This window comes from Triturus cristatus, chromosome 5_1 (genome assembly GCF_964204655.1).
Source record: "Triturus cristatus chromosome 5_1, aTriCri1.1, whole genome shotgun sequence".
Lineage (NCBI taxonomy): Eukaryota > Metazoa > Chordata > Amphibia > Caudata > Salamandridae > Triturus > Triturus cristatus.
This window is the reverse complement of record NC_140587.1, coordinates 941,157,301-941,179,617: the sequence shown is the minus strand read 5'-3', so window position 1 is coordinate 941,179,617 and position 22,317 is coordinate 941,157,301. Positions and strand designations below refer to the sequence as shown.

Here is a 22,317-nt window from a genome sequence, read left to right as displayed (position 1 = left end):
TCTTTAGACGCGGCTTGTCTAAAGAAAGGGGCGAGGCCTCTATTCACATGCAAGTGCGGCATCGGGCGATTGAAAAAAAAAATTTTGCAATACAATAGGTCTGGCATTTGTGAGAATTTAAGCTATTGACATTTACAATGCCAGTAGCTCAAAGTCTTGTAAATGCGAGACCTATTGCATTGCAAATGCTTGTTTCTTGGTGCTGGGGATTCAGACCACATTATTTTGGCCGCTAATTTTGGCCATAAATATTGCCTGAGGCTTTGGCTGCAGCAGCAGCCAACATCTTGCTCCTATTAGAGGGTTGCATACAATGCTCCCCATGCCAAAACTGTCCTTTCTTTTCACTCCTCCTTGCCCCTCCCTCTGTCCCACTCTGTACAGAGGCTGCGGCATACGTTTATCACTAGTTCAGAGCAAGTGGCAAATGTATGTGTTAAACTCCTAGAAACTGGAAATTCTATATGGTTTTATGATTGAAAATATGGTTTCACCCAGATTTACAGCATACTAACAGTAAATTTGCATGCAAATTTACTGTTCCCCGGTACTGGACAGAGCATTGTAGACTCATATTTACTAAATTTGGTCTGCTACTGCAGTCTAGCAGCCACACATGCACCTTTGCGGAATAGTGCAAAAGTGTGTGCGAGATGTCTAGCATAGGATCTGTCCTGGAAGGATTGTATAAAAGCGTAGGCTTAGCCACATTGTTTACGACCCGTGTGGAAATTTGTGATGCGACCTATGTATTAATAAATCTATTTGTAAATGACTGATTCATAGTGGGGAGCAATTCGACCTACAGCATGAAAATTGATGAGATAGGTTGCACATTTTGATTCACTGGGAATCGCAGCCATCACAGGGATGCCGACCTGCTGAGGTCAACATATCACTATGCCTGTGAATGCTTTTAAATAAAGCAATTTTTTTCTGTAAATGCAACCTGGTTTCCATAAAGGAAAGCAGGATACATTTTAAGAAACAAATAAAAAGTGTACTTTTTATTTTTTAAGAGTAGGCACTGGTCCTTTGGACCACTGCCAACTCTAAAAAATATTATTTTCAGTACTCAAAAAGGGGGAGGGGTCCCTTGGGAACCTCTTTCAGTTTGCGAATGGGTTACCACCTCCGTTGAAGTGTCAGTAAAATATTAAGGTTATGTGACTGCAGTTCCGCTGCAAAACATTAATATATACCAATGCGAATGGTATTTGGAAGGGACTACCGAATCGTACTAGATCGCAAACCCAACTTGTGATTCAGTATTTTGTTACCGAATAGCAAGTTAGGATTGATACATTAAACAAAGCCTTTTTGCATTCACAAACGGCTCGATTATGAAAATTAGGCCTTTTGCGACTGCAAAAAGTCTCTATATATCTGGCCCAAGATTTCTCCAACTTTGAAGCTGTCTCCAGGACTCGTTCTTCATGCTAAATAAACACCAGTCTGACAATTTTAGTAGCTACGGCTTGCGTCAAAGAACATGGATGGAGGAGCTGCATTGGCTAAATTCCGCCCACAGAGAGCCCCTTTCATCCAAAGTGCTATTTGCATGAATAAGGTGGGGCACTTTCTCATTGCAAAATAATTTTTGCCCTCGAAAGGAACTACCCTATCAAGACTTTGTGTTGCTTTGTGTCACTTTGTAGGACTATGCAGCTGCAGAAAATTTTGATAAATCTGCCCTCAGTCTCTTAATCAATGTCTGGAGCTGCGTTAATCGCTTATGAAGCTCAACTAAACAACAACAAAAAAAAGAAATGTAATTAGCAACTCAATTTTAATAGAATAAACATGGTCACACATCCTTGGACTTTCCTGAAAATAAACGTCTATGACCGTACCCTAACGATTTGCAGAATTGTTCAAAGGGAACTTAGTAGGTGCGCATTTGATTTCTATGAAAGTTCACTCCAGTCTGTGTCTGACTCTTGCCCTCTCCTCAGTCTCACTTACATAAGCATGAGTGGCGACACAAATCTAGAAATATTTACAGCTGGTTCTTGGAAAACAGGCTTCTTGATCTTAATCAGAACCAGGATTCTGGCGAAGGAACATGCATGGTTTGAGAATAGCCCGAGGAGAAAGCTTTCAATCCATGACATGAGAAATGCAGAACAGAGAACACAAAGTATGGTGTGTAGTTTCCATCTGCAAAAAGTCTCTGCGGATTGGGAAACGTGCCAAATCCTTAATCCCTCTGAAGAAAATTGAGGATTTCTATGCTCTGAGCGTTGTTCAGGGCTATTTGAACCCTTGTGGAACAATCCTTTCACTCATCAGTCAACTGATTGTAAATGTGGATATGTAGAAGGTCACTTGTGTGCTGTGATTACACACACAGACATACACACACAATCTCACACAGAAAGTGCTTCATTTGTAAATATAAATTTTAAAAAACTAAGTGCCACTCAGGGCTCCCATTAGGAGGCCACTGCAGCTTTCACCACACATTGCCCCTGCTATTCTGCTAACCATCTACAAGTGTGACCATTCGGACTATTTCAGGCCCCCAAAGCTATAAGAATGGCTTGGCAGCAGGCAATAGTCATTTATAATGTGGATTGAATTAGTAGTTAATTGTTGTTGTGGTCATCTCTAAATTAGCCAGACATTGCCATCTTGTGGCAGACGGTCACAAACGCTGGTGTTGGCATTTTAGTGCCTGTGCTGAGCAACGGAAACCACCTGCTCAAATTTAGCACTGCACAAACATATAACTTGTTTTGGTGCTTTTAAAGCACAAAATGCAGTAGTGTAAAACCCCATATTTCACAGGGGACCATGAAAACATGGAAACAGTTGCTTGTGAAATACGCATTCCATGATCATAATGACAGCCACAAACCACTCTGACAGACTTTAACATAATTTGGGCTTTGGACTAATGGGATTATGCAACATGATAGCCACTAAGTAATGATAGTTAGGGTGACCAGAAATAGAGATTTTTCTGATTTTTGTTCCTTCATAACTTTGAATCCGTTTGACAAATGTGGGTGAAACTTTGCAAACCTGCTGCCCAGTTTCATTTTGGGAGGTCTGAAAGTTTTGCTGTGTTTGATCAAATGAGTGCAAAAAAAAGGGTGTCCCAAAAGGGGCTTCAAATCCAATGCATTTTCCATAGACGTTTATATTTTGCATTGCACAAAAAACATCAGCTGGATTTTTATGAAATTTGGCAGTATTACATATTCGGAGTGCAGACAATTCTGTGGGAGGTATTGCAGGTAAGTAGAATAAGTAAATGTTCAGTTATAAGGTTGTTCAACTTAGTGATACCTTTTAGCACAATACTACTACAAGCAGAAAAAAAGCCAAAACATATACTAGGCTGAATATGTAAAGTTTCAGATATATTACATGAAAAACTAAAAAGACACATTAATGGTCACATGCTAATGGAAAGCTAAAAACAAATGCATTTCGAATGGAATACATATTAATCTACATAAGTCTTCTTAGCATCCTCTCTGGCTCACAAAATAAAACTGGACCCACGAGTCAAACAAAACCCATCTTTCATATGCACCATTGTGCATTAAAAAGAAAAATTGACCTAGTAGTGAGCCACACAAACTACTATTTGAAGAGCTTGATAATTGACCTCTAGGACAAAAAAAATCTGATTGTTATTACAATGACAATGATTGCCTTTCATTCACTTTGACCTTCATTTGTAGCACAATCCTACTAAAAGTAGCAAGAAAGCCATCAAGATAAACTAGACTGCATATGTAAAGTTTCAAAATTACTACATGAATAACTAAAATATACATTTATCATCGCCACTTGATTGTGTAAACCAATAAACAAATACATAACAAATACAATAGATAAAAAGAAAGAAGTCACAATAAATCTGATTGCCACTCTGTAGTTATAGTTAGTATTCCCAAATATAGGTATTCCTCAGATTTTTGCTACCTAATAACTTTCCACCCATTTGAAGAATCACCACAAACCTTTCCAGACCTATAGCATATTCTACATTTTGTGGTGATGTATGTTTTTGTGGTGAATCTTTTAGGGGGTGCAAAGATACAAGGAGAGGTCCCAAAAAGAATTTGACCACTAATGCATTTTCCATATACTGTTGTATTCGATGTAGCATGAAAACGGATGAATGGATTTACATGAAATTTGGCAGGATATACATTATGGTGTGTAGATGATACCTCTTGGATACCACAGGTAAGTAGGGTAAGTCTTTTTTCGATTATTAAGAATTTAAACTTGATATCTGTGACCCTGGTACTTAAGTGGAATTGCTCAAAATTTCGCAAAACTACAGTGGTACATGGCAAGAGCAAATCATTATTTGATTGACTAATGACTGCCTTTACAAAAGTTTAATGCAGCCATGTTGTTTTAAGCCCAGTGTTCTGTCTTATGGCCTTAGATATAGGTTAGTATTAAGTATAAAAACTTTTCTGTATCTATTATCACTTTAGAAAAGTGGTAATAGGTAGGAAAAAAGAATTCTAAGTTTCTATATATTTAAAAAAAATGGAATACAACGGTACTACTTAGCAAGTACCGCGGTATTTAAAAAAAAAGAAGCACTGTACTTCACTATATTTCACAAATATAGTGTAGTAGTGTATTTCCAATTTGTAACGTACTCAATTCTGTAAATAAAAAGTGTATAAAGTGCCACAGAAATACCCAAAGAATACTGCAGAAATGCCATGCAACTTAAACATTTTTTTTTAGAAATGAAACATTTCCTAAAAATACGGTTCTTACTAAGTACTAGCTGGGTACTCTGTAAACGTATATAAAAATATGTAAAAAATATATAAATACATTTCCCTATCTATTTCCACTTCAATAAACTGGTACTAGGCAGGGAACTACAATAAATCCTTCTATTTACCTATATCTAAGACCCTAACACAGAACACAGACAAAGTGTAGTAGAGACAATATGGCTGTGTTTTGCATTTTCTAAAAAGTTCCATTACCCAATTATATACTGGCTTGTCATCGTCTTGTACTACGGTATGCTGTAAAGTTACTGCAGTATACCATGGCCCAAAATATAACTAAGGCCTAGTAATATTATTGTATTGCAGGACCCTTGCTTCACGCATGGTGTCGCATGGGCAATGCAGTGCTTAAGTAAGATTTACAAAGCAATGCATGGCCACCAAAGCGTGACCCTGCGTTGATTGATAAATTAGGGGAAACACAAGGCAGCGCAAGTCACTGTTTTGTGTTTTCTGAACCCCATAATCTACATTGCTGCTAAATTTTACATATGTCCTTATACCACTCCACTGTACACCATTACACTATATATGCCCCACTCCACTCTTTGGTATTTCGGTATGTAACAATCATGTGCACAACACTCTAAGCCACTCCACTCAACTCCACTCCACTGTCTGGCACTCCACTATACGCTATTCCATTCTATGCTTCTCCACTGTACTGTACTCTACTTCACTCCATGCTGGTACACTGTACGCAACTCCACTGTACTTAACTATAGTCTATGCTCTTACACTTTATGCCCTTCCAATCTATGCCACTCCAGTCTGCACCTTTCTACGGCATGCGACTCCACTGGATGTTACTGCATCTATACGCTATTCTACTGTATGCCATTCCACTGTATGCCACTCCACTCTACACTAATGCACTGTTTGCCACTCCACTTGACAACACTCCACTGTACGCTATTCCACTATATGCCACTCCACTCTACACATCTCCACTCTACGCCACTCCAGTGTATGCCACTTCATTCTACGCTTTTCCATTGGATGCCACTTCAATGTACACCACTCCATTGTATGCTATTATACTTTACCCCATTCTATTGTACACCATTTCAGTCTACACCACTCTACTGTACACTACTCCACTGTATGCTACTCCACTATGTGTGATTGCACTATATGCCTCTCCACTGCACATCTGTACAACACCCCACTGTATACCATTCCCCTCCACACTATTACACTGTACAAAACTCTATGCCAGTCCACTGTCCGCTATTACTCTGTATGCAACTTCACTGTATTCCACTTCAGAGTACACCACTCCACTGTATGCCACTCCACTATATGCTGCTCCAATATATGCTATTCCATTCTACGCCGTTCCACTGTATACCACGCCACTCTATGCTATTTCACTGTATACCCCTTCACTGTACAACACTCCACTCACTGTATGCCACTCCACTCTACACAACTCCATTCTACCCCACTCCAGTATATACCACTCCACTCTACGCCACTCCATTCTACGCTATTACATTGGACACCACTCCACTGTACGCCACTCCACTGTATACGATTACACTCTGCCCTACTCTAGTGTATGCCACTCCAGTGTACGCTACTCCACTGTATGCCACTCCACTGTTTTGCCAATGTACTATAAACTACTCCACTGTACGCAACTTCATTTTTCTCCCCTCTACTGTATGGTATTCCACTGTACAGTACTAATCTGTACTCCACTCCATTCTATGCTATTCCATTGGACTTCACTCCAATGTATGCTATTATACTCTACCTCACTCCACTGTATGCCATTTCAGTCCACACCACTCCACTTTACGCCACTCCACTGTACGCTACTACACTATATGCTATTACACTCTGCACCATTCCCATTTACGACAATCCAGTGCACGTATTCCACTGTATACCAATTCACTGTACGCTGCGCCACTGTACGCCACTACAGTGTACTATCCTCCACTCTGTATCACTTCACTCTACAAAACTGTTCTATACTCTATGCCACTCTACTAGACTCAAATCCATGCTATGCCCGTACGCTCCACAGTCCAAATTTGTACTTGACTCAATGCCAGTACACTCTATTGTACAACACTCTTTTTCATTATACAACACTTTTCTATACTCTACAACACAGCTCTCCACTCTACTGTATGAGATTCCACTCCAATTTATATCAGTTTACTACCTACGCTATGCCTTTTTAATCCCTGCCACTCTTTTTTTGTGACACACCAATACACTCTATTACACTTTACTCCACACAATGTTATGCCACTCCATTGGATTCTACTCCACTGTACAAGACTTTACCTCACTAGACGCTACCGTACAACAATCCCCTGTACACAGCTCCACTGTTTGACACACTACTGTAATCTATGCAACTTTACTGTACAATACTTAACTACACTGTATGCCACTCTCCAACACTTTATTCAAATCTATCCCCCTACACTACACTGTACTAAACTTTATGCCACTGTACAAGACTCTACGCCACTGTACTCTGACACAATACTCCACTTTACTCCACTTCTTCACTTAACACCACTGCACTGTACGCCACTCTATGCCATTGTACTCTCTAACACTGTATGCCAATCTGCTCTACCACACTGTACTACACTGTACACCACTCCACTCTACAAAACTCTACTACCTTGTATTCCACTCTACTATACTGTAGTCTACAGCACTTTCTAATATTGTACAACATGCTACTACACTCTACTGTACAACAAGGTACTCCAATTTATGTCACTTTAATCAACTGTATGCTACTCCACTCTACTCTACTGCACTTCATGCCACTATAGTCTACGACACACTGCTCCACTCTCTTACACTTTACTCCAATCAACACCTCCCCCCTCCAGTGTACTCCTCTTCATTGCACTCCACTCTACCACACTTTATCCCACTCTACACCACGGTGCCATACTCCGCTCTACACCGCTCCACTGTTCAACGCTCTACTTCACTGTATGCAGCTCCACTCTACAACACTGTACTACACTCTGTGCCACTCTATGACACTCTACCCTACTCTATGCCACTGTACTACACTGTATGACCCTCAACGACATGTCACTCCACACTTCGCTATGATTTGCCACTCCACTATATTACAAATCTCATTCTCTGTAGTCTACGAGACTCCACTCAATGATACTCCACTCTGCAACACTCTACTTCACTCTACTCCACTCTACTTCACTATACTCCATGCTATGACTGTCTACAACACCCTACTCTACTGTACAACATTTCAGTCCACTGTACAACTTTCCACTCCATTCTATGATACTTGACTCCACTATATGAGACACCATGCCACTACATTATATAACAGTTTACTACACTGTACAATACGCCACTGCACTCTATTCCACTCCACAATGCTCCACTCCATGACAATAGACTTTACAACACACTCCTCCACTGTACTGTCTGACACTCCCCTCAATGACACACTGTCAAGGCTGCCACTGAGGACTTTTCAGGCTATCTTGTGGTCATAGGTAGAAAGGCAGAGCATGAAAATGTGCTCATGGAAGTGGATGAGGAAGAGGATGATATCCTAATCGGGACTCTTTCTAAAACTCAGTGCACTACACTCTGACATGCTCAAAACTTTGCTGAAGTGTTCTGCAGATAATTTCAAAGGTGAAGTAAAATTGGATTTTACAATCAATGGGAAGAAAATCACACCTGTATCTCCAACAGACTCATGCATTTCTTGGTACGGCATTCATTACATGCATGGTCAAAAAGTGTCCAACCAATGAATTAATGTAGTTTCTATGTCTGCTTCCCCTTTACCAGACTTTCCATCCTCTAGCAGTGACAATGAAAATTACACTCTCAGGAACAATGACATCTTTTGAAAACAAGAATATGGCTTAAATATAAGAAGACCTTTCCAGACAATATCCACTAGCGACAGAGGATTGGGAATATCTAGTGTTGATATATCTCAGTGTTCAACATAAACTGCAGCAATACGTGCTACAGATAGGTCATTTTTCACCCCACTGCTGCAGATCAAAATACATTTTGACTTCTTCCTTATGGTTTGGGGAGCTCACATGGGTAAGCTCATAATCCAGAGTCTGTGATCCCCATAACAATGTCTCCTGTATATCAGTATGTTGAAACTGATGAAGTTCAGAGTTAGCCCTTCATGCCTTTCAGAACAGAATTTGCAAAAAGTGGCTCTTATTTAAATGGACAACATGATTAACATGTATGTAATGCAAAAGCATAGGAGCAGGCACTCACAGCAATTGTTCACACCTGGACAAACAATTTGGCGATTTGGCATTTGGCTATTCTCGGAAAGTACCCTTTTTGACATGGTCCCCCAACTATTTGCCTGGTATTTGATGTGATTTTGTCTGGATGTGCACTGGGTTCCTGCTAACCAGGTCCCTAGTGCCAGATCTCTTTCTCAAAACTGTGCAATTGTTTACCCATTTGGCGATACCTTTAATATCCTCTATAAGTCCCTAGTAAATGGTACCCTGGTACCTGGGGCCTGAGGTATAAAAGCGGGACTCCAAGGGTTTTAGCATGAATTGCGCCACGCTAAGGGACCACTCACCGAGCTCGTGCAAACTGCCACTGCAGGCTGCATGTCTTGGTGCGGACGAAAGTGAAAACACGACATGGCACACAGCCTGTGTGCCCTGCCTACCGACACTGCATGCAGTGTAAGTAAGTCACCCCTACAGCAAGCCTTACCGCTCTGAGGCAGGGTGCACTATACTACATAAGTGCATGAGCAGATATGCCCCGTACTGCTCGGTTCCATTACTGCCAGTACAAGTGATCAGAGAAGCCATTTTAAAAGCATGTGCTGGACACTGTTGACAACGAGTTCCCCAGCTACATGATGGCTTCACTGAAAATAGGGTTGTTTGGTATCAAACATCCTGTATTAATAAACCCTGACTGATGCCGGTGTCGGACTTAGTAATAATTGTAATAAGTGCACCCATAAACCTACTAGTTACTGGTGTGGTGACTGACTGGTTTTTGCCAGCCTACTACCAGAGACGGGTTTATGACCCCCAAGGGTGAGGGCCTGTGCTCTCAGGGGACCATAAACCAAGCCTGTTCACCCCCCCCCCCCACCCACAGGATGACCTGCAGATTACCATGAAGCACTTCAAAGAGGTCCACCGCCTTTGGTATGCAAATCAGGCTTATCTCACAAAAGAAGAAACCGACCCCCTTTGTCCAGAGCCCTTTGGCACATGGACAGGTGGGAAAATCAGCTAACCAAGACAGATTTGTCCATCCTCAGATGAGTACCATACTTCCCTAAGACCCCTAAATTCAGTATTTAGGAGAGCACTGGCACCAGGAAATCAGATCCTGACAACCAAAAGAAGAAGAAGGGCTGAAGAGCCGTGAAAGCAAGAACTGCAGAAGAAGCAACTAACTTGGCACCAGCACTGCTGGCATGTTCGCCTATTCTCGACAGTTGTGCATCTCGCCCTGTAAGCTACTGATCCTCGAAGCCTACGAGCACTGCCAGCACTTCTCTAAAGACTCAGGGACTTCTGTGGAACAGCAGAGCTGTTCTCCTGCATCTTGCAGGTACCAAAGACTGAGCTGTGAAGCTCCAAGACTGTCAAAACCCGACTAAAAAGCACCACTGCACCCGAGATGCCTACTGAGCTGAAAGGGGCCAATGTGGTCCCCAGATACTAATGACCTATGAAGAAGTAGGACACTGAGGAGCCGTGATAGCAGAAGACTAAAGAAGAGCAACTGGCCTTAGCACCAGCCCTGCCGGCCTGTCTGCTGTTCCCCATCAAAACTGCCCCAAAGACGTCTTGTCCTGCAGCTGCTGTGCTTCCAAAGCCTGGGAGGACATAGCCTGCTTTCAATAAATACTCAAGAACACCCATGGAGCAGTAGAGCTGCTTCCCTGCATCCTGCAGGTACCCCCAAAGAAGACAGTGAGTGCTCCAAACCGCAAAAACTCGACGATGCAAAACAACACTGCACCTGTGCTTCCTAGACTGAGCTGAAATGGGCCAACAGTGCCAGCATTGTCCCACGGCCTTCAAGAGACAAAGCCCACCTTGGACTTGTCCACTGTGGACTTCCCTCCCCCACCTGCAGCCTCTGTTTGCAGGCCTCCTCACTGCGAGTGCTCCCAGTGTTGAAAATTCGACGTCAAAAGACACCTCTGCACCTGTCACTCCTGGCCCCTGGAGAAGAGCGACAAAGGCATCCCTGAGCATCGCAAAAGTTGAGCCCCCTGTTGGTTTAGCCCGACTGGTCCCCCAGTCCTAGCCTGCAGCCTCTTTTCTGATGGACCGATCTCCATATCCTTGAATGGGGCACCCCAGTACTACCTGAAGTGAACTGTTGGTGCTGCCTTGGACCTTGCCTTCTACTTACCTTAAGTCCAGAAGATTGGTCCGGTAAGTCGCTGTTGAGTGGCCGAATACAATACATGTTTTTCCTCCATTGGTTATCATTACCGCGAAGTGCTTCAATCATGATTTAAAGTATTAAATCCTGATATTTTAAAAAAGTTACTTACCCAATTTTGATGATCTTGTGCCTAAAGTTATATAAAGATAAGTGTTATTTTTATAAATTGGTGTGAATCTCCTTATTGAGTCGTGTGTATCATTTTTTGGCTGTTTATGTACAACAGATGTCTAACACTCCTGTCTGATAAGCCTGCGGCTGCTCAACCACACTACCCCCTAGAAGAGCACCTTGAGATTGTAAGAGCAAGCCCCTGTCCACTGGGGAAGGAATACCTGGACTCTTTGCACGGTATACTTCTTTTTGGTACTACATTTAAATAGCCAGCTTCTTACAGCTATTTGTTAGCAACCATCTTTGTTAGCGGAACAAATCCCTGGAGTAGACAATGACTTTGCAGACCTACTCAGCAACAGTCATCAAGTAACCCACAAAGTGGCGTCCCTTGTAGCTATAGCTTCACTCCATACAGAGCATGCTTTGTGAGTTGAAGAGCCTTTCACACAAATACTCAAAGATCAAGTTTTCCTTAGGACACACCCTCATTTCTTGCCAAAAGTCATCTCTCATTTTTATTTGAATCTGCCTATTGGCTTATCTTCCTATTTCCTGCAACTACAGTTGGTGCTGCAAAGATGGGCCACCATGTAATACGTTGATTGTATCAAGACCAATAGAAAAACAAGCAACCGCTTACTTCTTGCGCTCTGCTGCACCTTGGCAACCAAACTCAAAGGGTGGTCTTGCCCAGTGGATTGTAAAATGCGTTCAGGCTTGTTATGCTAAAACTAAACACATATTGCACATTCTGCATGAATAATGGGGCCAGAGAGGATCTTATAGGCAATATCTTGGCCATCTGTCCACACAGTCACAAAATATTACTTTCTGGTCATTCATGCCAAAAAGAAGCAGAAGTCAGGCGAGCTGTTCTGAAAACATTATTCCAACCATCTTCCAATGCTGCTTACAAGCCATTACTTTAGATGATTGGGTACTACTACTTTTCTGTCAACGCACTGCATGTGATCTACAGCAGCATATGCTACAAATGAAAACCTTACTTACCTGCAGCAGTTGGTTCACATCTTGCAGTGCTGTAGGTTCGCATGTGGCTTCCCCCTCTTCCTGGGTGCAAGCTCACAGCAATACAGATAGTACCTTATTAGTCATTACCTATTCTATCATCACATACTCATTCTCCTGTTTAGAAACATAATAACGCCTAGCATCCCCAGGACTACACCCTTATGGGAAAACAGATTCTGAGGTGGGATGTTTGTCCTGTTGCATTGTCAGTTTGAAGGAAAGAATCATGTGTCCCCACAAATTCATTCCAAGCCCCTTAAATTAGATGACAGAAGTGTAGAGTGTGTGAATCTGCAGCACCGCAAGCTCTAAACCGAAATTAACAATATCTTTCCACAATTTAATTGAAAGAGTTAATCCGTTGCTCAGCATACTGATATGCCAGTGATTTCTTTACTAAGTGCAGTGAAAGATATTGATGCATTAAAAATAACAACAGCAACAACTATACTAACAATAGTAATAACTTGCCTATACATCTACATAATGATGAGCAGCGTCATAATAGGTATTGTCTTAGTTGTATATGGAAAGGCAGTTATTTCATCTCAGTGGCATGGTCATCTATTTCAACCTGTCTCAGGAGAAAACAGGCAGTGAACCTAGCCTGTGAGGGAAGTTAAAAGGTTTTCCTAACGAACCTCAGATGTTTTTGAAAAAGGACAGTTAACTGTTCAGACTAAGTCGGGTTTCAGTGTGTTTATATCAGGAGAAAACCCGCCTTGCTATGGTACATACAGTTCTGTAGCATGTACAATTACTCATGGTAACCTGGATGTAACTGCAAAGAACAGTTTGCTTTCAAGTCTTGTACCTTTCACCAAAATGCAACAACTTTTTATTACTTCCGTACTGTCACACTTAAACAAACCTCCCTGGTCACTCCTGCTTGCTTTGCTGCCAGATGAGGAACAACACAACTAAGTAAACATACTAGATTTCAGACGTAGGTTGCTAATAAGTGTCAGTTTACCTCTCCTTGACCTGGATTGGCCTCCTCTTGAAAGGGCTGCACTTTAATGCTTTATGTGAAATCTTACCACAGAAGAACAAGTTACTGCATTTTGTGCATGGTCATACTGCCAGACAGACTTACAGTAGAACAAGTCAATATGACACAGGATACACACCACAGACTGAGCCATGCGCAAACTCTGCATGTAGTAATGGGCCTAGTACTGGGGTGAGTGCAGAGCGATGTCAACCCTCATTTACAAATGGATGCACCTGACTCTGCACCCCACTTGGAAGACCTTCACATGTACGTCTTGAGCTGCTGAGTGATGCAAGGCAACACAAGCCCGTAAGTCATATTTACTAAGCCACGCAGAGCCACCTTACATGGCTCTGCGTAGCTTGCATATCCATTGTAAAGCAAGTCGCTGCTTTTTGTTACTCTGCATTAGGAAGGCATTCCAGGGGGAAGTTTGGCCGATCCCAATCATCCAACCATGGATTTTGACACATTCCCAGATTTACTAAAATTTGTAAACATGGAAATGTGTCAAAATGGTACGCCTTCCCAAAAGAGGTGTAACAAAGAGAAATAAGTTGAGTTCTCGTTATTTTCTCTCTCTATGTGCTGCATTGTGCAAGTTGCCTTGTTGCATTGTGGTGTGTGACTTATTACTATATCTGGCCCCAGTATACATTCTCATGGACAATTGTGTAAATATTTACATTGCTTTTAAGAACTACTGTATGAAATAAAATACTGTTTTCCCTTCACAGTCCCTATGAGGCCAATCCATGAAACTGTACTCCATGATCCAAGTGGGTGGACAGCCCAGGGCCTGCAGAAATCAGCAGATGTTGGTCTCTCCCAACATGTCACTCATGGGAGCCACTGCATACAAAGGCAGACTGTGTGTGCATTCCGCTTTTGTATGCAAGAGGTGGGATGCCCCAAGCTGGACACCACTTGGTAGCTCAGCCTTCCAGCTGCTAGCATGTCCTACTATGAATCGGGATTGCTTGCAGGAAAAATGGACTTTCACATCCTTGAGGAGTCCGCAGCTCCTTTCAGGCATTTGAATGTGTGTTTGCAAGCTGGGCCCCTTGTGTAACTGGTACAACTTCTTAAAAGACACCAGCCAGGGCCAGTGTCGATCTTTAAGGACATCTTGTCATACTCTTTAGGACTGCAACTCGTCTGGCAGTTCAAGTTTGCATCACTTCCATCTTGCAATGTACTTTCCTGGAGAGTGCAATATATTTGTTATTGCAACAATCTAGACAAGTGAGCATCAAAACAGACACACACACCAGTCTACCTTTTGTTGCTTATGTCTGCATTGCAATGTGTTTTCTGAGTATGTTGTTCAAAATACACGCTTTTCAAAATGGCATTGCCTTTTGGATGATGGAAAGTCACATTTGAAGCATATCCTCAGGTTTTTAACTTTACGTAGTTGTGAAATAGGGTTAGGAGGTGGAGTACACTGAAAGGGTAGGGGATTTGATCTCCCCTTGCAGAGTAAAAGCACCGCTTTTTGGAGCAGTTTAGACGCAAACAACCCTCTGATTCTCATACATGTGCCAGGCAGTTCGAGATTTCTGGGTGGGTTCCAGTTTCTATTCCTAGACAGGAGTGTTGGTGCGTCATTTGCGTGCAGTTCAAAGAAAAGCTGGCATTGCTCAATAATGTTAGACAGATGGTGTTTACATACATTAAAAAGCATTATGTAAATATGATGAATTAGACATGGTGAAAAATGAAATAATGAGAAATGTGTTCTCGATTGTGAAAAACAATTGGCGGTAGTGTAGCGGGACAGGAGTGGAGCAATCCATCCTGATTCTCCCAACTCCTAAAACAGGGAAGGGAAGTAGAAAGAAAAGAAGAAACTAAAAATCCGTCTTTCAACATATTAATATGTGGTCTCAACAGCAAGAACCATGCATAGATGCTGGAATCGAGAAAATAGACGAGCTAGATTATAGATACCTTTGAATATGTGCAGTGAGTGACATCGACAGAAGAATTGCTAGTGCAGCATTGAATGCTTTGAGGGAGCTTTGAGGGATCTCCTCTTCAAATTCAAGTGCAAGAAAAGTGGTGAACTGGCAATGGTCACCACAGAATGTGCGTGCTGCAATCTAGCATTAGAAGGGGTCAGTTACGTTTCGGGGGCCTGCTTGGTGAACACAATGGGATGGGTCTTGTGGTTGCTTCCAAAACATAATGCATGTGACCAAGAAAAATTGGCGATACACATGTTGCAGGAAAACATTTGATGTAGACATCAAAATAACGTTGGCCATAATGCAGCTCGGCACACACATGTAACTGCACATTGAAAAACCTCATGAACAGTGGAACCTCACAGGCTAAAACCTGGAACTGTGACAGGAACACCCTTTAATTGATTTCCCAGCCCTAGCCTTGTAGAGAGGATGTGATCTATGCTAAAGCTGTAACACTCATCTTCATGTGTACCTGTAGCCATTTGTGTAGGAGTCAGTGGACCACAGTTGCGTATGCGTATTAAGGCCACCAGTTGATTATGTCAATATTTCAGCAGCGCTACTCTCACATCTCTTATATTTGATTCAGTACTCACTCATAGGAGCTCTGAATCCTAACTGCTGATTGTCCATTCAGCACATCTCTGCACCATACTGAGAAAGTTGACTGATCTTCACCCTTTTTTAATTGTAGATTTAAATAGGAGGTTTGTAGTTGGGTGGTAGTTTCAGAATTGTAGTGACATCCATTACATCATGGTTCACTGCATCGAGAGCGCTACATCGTCTGCAATACATGGAATAGATAAGTATATAAAATGAGATCACTACATAGTCAACTATTACATCAACTCTATCCTTACCCAAATTATTATTATTATTATTATTATTAAGGAGTTTTATATAGCGCTGGCCAGACCCGAGGGTATTGGAGCGCTTTATAACAGTTATAATACAGGAATCCCAAAATAAGGCATAGGTATACATGTTGGTTCAGAAGTCCCGGCATGTGGTGCTACATTGAGGCAAGGCAGTTCTGAGAGCCTCACAGAGTGCACATTGTCTTGTTCGGAACCACTATCCGGGAGGGGGGGGAGCGGGGAGGGGCGAAGGGGCGCTAGGAGGAGGTAGGTTTTGGTAACAAAGTGTCATGGTGCTGCGGAATGCAGGTATGTGCCCTTCAGCGCTGGTTTACTGTTCGGGAAGGCAAGGTTGAGGAAGAGGTCTTTTTTTATGGGTTTTTATATAGCATTTTTAATCGGTTTTTCTAATTATTTTTTATTTTCATTTATTGTTAATCCAATTCTTGTTTTGTTTGTTGACCGACGAGAGTAATTTATTTAAGCATCTATATATATGCAATTTAATGTAGTAACTTAACTTTGAATATTAAAAAATGTAAAAGTTTGTAATTATTTCTCAATAACATATCCTTTCCGTTAAATGCTTGTTTTTATTGGGTTGAACGTTTTCGGTATTTATATTTTAGGTCAATTGTGCTCTGTCAAAAGCAATATTCTGTAGTTTAGTACAATAGCAAATCACTACAAAAAACTTTATGTAAGGGAAATTCTTGTTCCTTATTCAAAAAACATACTTACGGTTTTATAAGAACATAACCATTCCCCTAAAGAATATCACCTAAAGCCATAACATGGTTATGATCCAAAACCATGACTCCCGCCAGTGCACACTGTTCAGGAGCTTATAGATGATCAGTTACATTACATATCACATCACCATTTACATTATTGATAACATCATTGAATATATACGAGGACACTTCATACAGACCACTGGGCTCAATCAGGAATCATACTTCTATGCATTGTCTATAGATCTTGCTCCAGTCCTTCTTTACCTTCTAGATAGTACTCCTTTTTAGGTCTCTCCGGAGACAGCGCGCATGCGCTGCTCTGAGAGACATTTAGTAAGGGCTTTTAAATTCCAAACACACGCTTGTGCGTGTGCTTTTTTTTAATCACTTGCTATTGGGCTTTGCGTGCTGTCTTTCTAAGAAAGACAGCACGCAATTGGCCCAAGGAGGGTGCATGTCCCGCCCTCTCTGTTCTGTGGCCTAGGGTGCTCGGGAGCGAGCATTAGCGCCATCTGTTTCTAATTATCACACCCGTTAATTGGAAACAGATGGCGGTCTTCTGCAGCGGTGGGCACAAGCACGCTCGTGCACACACCACTTAACCCTGATACATTGCACACCTCAAGGGCAACTCCCCGCCCACCAACACAATAACATCACTACTGCTCTCACACAATCCGTCAACGCGTGCACTGCTGCGTCCTGCGCTGTGCTCTCCCGAGTGTCGCTTGAGCTGTGGTTGCACCAGCTGCTTGTCATGCGCGTTACTGTGGTCCGTACGTGAGGTAAACTTGCACTGCTGCGGTTGCTGTGGTGTCTGAGGAGTTGCACTGCCGCTGCATGTGTTGTGTGGTGTCTGGAGGTCGTGGGGTGGGGAGAAGTTGCTTTCTGTGTGTGCTTGCAACCGTCAACGTATCGGTTATGGTTTCCTTCATTTACTGCGATAATCAGTTTGTTGCAATGCGCCATTTCTGTAGCGCGAGCCTCTCCAGAAGGCAGCGGAGCGCTGTGTGGGTTCAGGTATTCACACACGGGCTTTTCACTTCCCGTTCGCTCCTCGCAGTCCTATCTTATCGATTGTCTCACTTCCTCTCGCTGGTTATCTGCGACCCACATTGTCAGGCCTGCTTACCTCATCTTGAGGTGTCCCAGTGGACTCTTGCTTTCTTCAACATTGCGTCTCATTAGAGACGTTGTGTTAGTACTTGAAGCTTTTTGCTCTGTTAGTTATGTACACAAAACTCGTGTTGTTTTTATTTCCCCTTTTACATTTCCCCATTCTTCACACCACGTCTCGTGTTAAATTCAACCAATACCACGGAGTGTATTATATTCTCCAAGTACTGCCTCTACCAGTGCCCCAGTGCAGCGAGCCAGGCGCAGCGAGCCAGGCGCAGCCAGCGCCCCTCGTCCCAGTACTGAGAGCCACATATCTCCTCTGTCAGTGCACCTCACTGCATGACCGCAGCATGCGGCAGCGCCCCGCTGTTCGTGTGACTTTTGTCCTGTTCGGCAGCGTTGAGAGACAGAGGGCCGTTTATTGGCCAGAGCACATCGATGTGCCTTCAGTACTCCTCCTACCCTAGTACTGTGACATTCCCATTGCTTTGCACACCACTCGCTCCTGACCTGCAGTAGTCACTCTCCTGTCTAGTTACCGAGGCTTGGGCACAGCCACAGCTGTGCCAGTGCGTGTCCATCTTAGCTCCTGGACACTGTGAACAGTCCACTGTTCTTCTGCCGTACTACTACCTTCCGTTACACCAAGGCCCACTCCTTGTGTGTCCAGGAGTTTTCTGGCAACAATTAAAATCATGCCATCATAACTCTCCTGTATAGTGTTCATGCTGGACCAAGATCAGTGTTTTGTAGAGGGGCAGTTTTCACCCAGCCTCAAGCAGCACAGAGGGTTAATGTGCCTGCTGTAAAGAACGTGTACATACATGCAAATCACTAAAGTGCATTTTATGTGGTTAGCTCAGTGGGTTACTGCTTTTGTCACAGAGATCCTTTTGTTACTTACAGTTCATAAGTTACAATCCTAATATAACACAATTACTTATGAACTAAAATGAAGGGCCTGTATTCAAACTGTGTGTAATAGGTTAGAGCGCTATTTTTCCCCCCAGACTTTCATTATCCTTATGTTGCTAAAAGGTTTTCTCTCAATTTAAGAAATCTGTACATTTTGCCGTCCAGTTGGCAGCTGTGGTAACAAAGGGTACTCTTACGTGTCTGGTGTTGGCTGTGAAGTGTCCATGGTATAATTCGAACTGTTCTTTGCTTACAAGCGAATATTATAAAACATATTGTGCGTGCAATGCTTTAATCCATGGCGGCACAGCACATAGGATACTGTGCTGCATGACTTACCACTTATAAGGTCCCAAAGGCGAGACCTATTGGCTATGCCAATGCTTGTTACTCTCTATTCCTTCTACCAGGGACTTTCATCCTGCTGCATTGTTTCCCTTTCTGTCATTCTACCTCACTTCTGCTGTTCCCTGCTGCTTCCTCATTTGTACAGTAGTATTGTTCTCACTCTTCACTTTTTCATTTCAAACTAAGAATCTACCTTTCCCCTTCTTAATGGTTCCTGCTTTCTTATCTACTTCCTTTCCGCACGACTGTCAATTTTATTGCACCTTTCATCCATTGCTATGTATAACTCAATCGTATTCCAGTAGAATGCGCTTTTGATAAAGGTACTATGAAAGTAAAATAACAAATAAATAAATTAACAGTGTAAGTGGTTGTAGAGAGAGTATTAAGGAATGTAGCAAGTATGCAAGTTAAAAACATCAGTCGTGTTATGAGCTCAAAGGCATTATTTATTGGTAGTTAATTGTGTTGTTACTATTAGAGTTTTAAAAGTAAATATGTGTTTCCCTTTCCCAAGTTTTAGCAGGTGGTCGTTTTTTAGGTCTCGCCTGCGTTGCAGCGCACAAGCGCTGCTTCGCCTTGGCGAGATGTATTGTCGTCGCTTTCGTGTCCGGCTTCTCTGGAAGCGGGGTTGGTGTCTGCCCTGTCGGCATTAGGCCCCGCCCACCTGGACTGGAGATTTTGCTAGCGCACGCTCGTGCACGGCGTCTATTCCAGACACGCCTGTTTATATATACATCGTGCTTTCACTTAAGGTGAAAGCGCGATGCATATATTAACAAGCGGCAGATGCGCGATAACAGCAGCCGCAGGAAAGTAGGCCACTGTTTCTTACTATTTAGGAATTCATACCATGGTGGGGGGTAAATTATCAGCTGCTGTTCCACCCAACAAGGCTTCATGGCTGCTTTTGGTTCACTTTCACTGTGTTACTGTGCTTTTTCTGAACACAAGGAGTCCCCATGAAAAGGTAGTCTCTGACATGCCACCACTGTGCTGTTGGTCACCCTGTCAGAGCTATCATGGCCATCATCAGGACTATGGAGTTATGAAGCCGATAATTTATAACCCCTGGTATGATGTGCTGATGACCATTTCCATGTTTACAATATGCTGTTTGACATTACCCTTTAAAAGATCGTGTTCTGTTTGTCACCCATCCAGAGTTATGGTGTTTTAGGTCATTACTTTTATTGTTCATGTGAGCTATTGGGCACCTCTCCTACAGCTTTACTACGATTTAAGTCCTTTATTGTGGAATTACTGTTAAAGGGTGTTAACAAGGTCTCGCGTGCGAGCGGGTTACCTTACTAGAAATTCATTACACTTGCGCCATCTTGTGGCACCTCATTCACAACATCCATCCTCAGCTGCCTGTCCAAACTCAAAAGAAATCCTTCCTTTTTTTCATTTTAGCATCACTGTTTTCACCTCCTTAGAACCCAGCCTGCTGTAATAGTCATCTGCACAGTACATTAATCTTTCTGTTTTATGTTTGCTGGGTTCGGTAAAACCATTGCTTCTCAAGTGTTGTGCATTTTGCTTAAACTCGTCAGCTTCTCTACTTTGCATTTATTCCAGAGGAAGGAATAGCGCTATCTCCGCCTTCCAATCGTAGTAAGCCTTTCATCTACGCAGTCAATAGCCGTTATTTCAAGTGTTGTTTACTTATTCATCACGGTCTGTACATACCTGCACTCGACATGTTATCGCTGCATGATACTGACTGCTGTTGGAATGCTAGGCTAAGCTCAATGCTTTAACCTAACCTGCATTTCCATAGCGCTTCAAGGTAGTAAATAATAATACATATAAACAATTACCCAATTTATTGTTATCAATTTATCGCACTCCAGGTGGTTTGAAGGCTCAGCCGGGATTTGAACTCATGGCTTGCCCCTTCCTTACCAGACTGTAAATGCGATAAATATTTACCTGTGTAAACTATTTCTTCTCCATTCCATGAGTCTATTTTACTGCTGGAGAAGAGTGCATGATGGAGCCTGTGTATAGTGTGACTGCACACTTACGAGTGATCTTGAAAAGTAGGGATTCAAATATATGGCAGAGCGATAAATTACACAAAAATCAGAAGGCGCCCACCGAATTGGAGTCACTGTCCTGACGATTAGCACCCTGGTTGCGCTCGCTCTGCATGTAACCAGAATACTTTGAGCTGTATTTCCAGCTTTCTGAAACAGCAGTTTTACAGGTAGGATAAGCAAATGCAGCAGAGGCTGTGCACATACATAGAAAAATGTATGGTTGTGGATGGTAGTCCTCCTCATGTATTAATGGCACTATTCCTTGATAGGTCCTGTTAGGTCTCAATTTAAACATGAGCCCAACCCTTGGTAGTTGTAGCGCAGAGCAGCCAGGCTTAACTCAGGAAGCATTTATCAGTACTAAAATAGTTAAAAAGTAGAAACTATAGTACAATAAAAATCCCTCTCCAATTTATAACAAGCATTTGCAATGCAATAGGTCTCGCAAGTGTAAGCTATTGGCATTGTAAATGACAATGCCTTTTATTTATGTTTTTAAACCGAAAACTAAAATAAAAGGCATTGTTATTTGCAATGTCAATAGCTCAAACTCGCGTAACTGCGAGACCTATTGCATTGCAAATGCTTGTTACTTTTAGCTTTGGTGGTTTTTCCATCAGCGTTGTTTCGATTTGCCAATAAATATTTCTTTAAAAACAACACCGGCCCATAATATGGGTGAAATATGTTGTCATTTCACTTAAAGTGAAGTCACTGGAGTCAAACTTCATGTGATGTAATTTCAACTTTCATATTATTACTAAATAACAGCACCTTTTGAGATCAAATTTGCAATTGGTTGATTAACCCACAAGGCTGTGCAACTAAATAAATCACCCTATTGGCCCAAGCAGCTCAACATTTCTCGTGTACAAAGAGGTCTTGGAAGCGGGAGTTTTTTCCTACCTTGAGCTGCCAAAATTCAGATCCACCCAAGCTCAACTCAAAT

At 42.3% G+C, this 22,317-nt stretch overlaps 1 protein-coding gene across 4 annotated transcripts in view; it reads left to right on the top strand.

Moving 5' to 3' along the window:
- The window catches only part of ARHGAP28 (Rho GTPase activating protein 28), a 1,146,988-nt gene that overhangs the window by 1,003,357 nt on the left and 121,314 nt on the right, over positions 1-22,317 (top strand). The window lies entirely within an intron of this gene.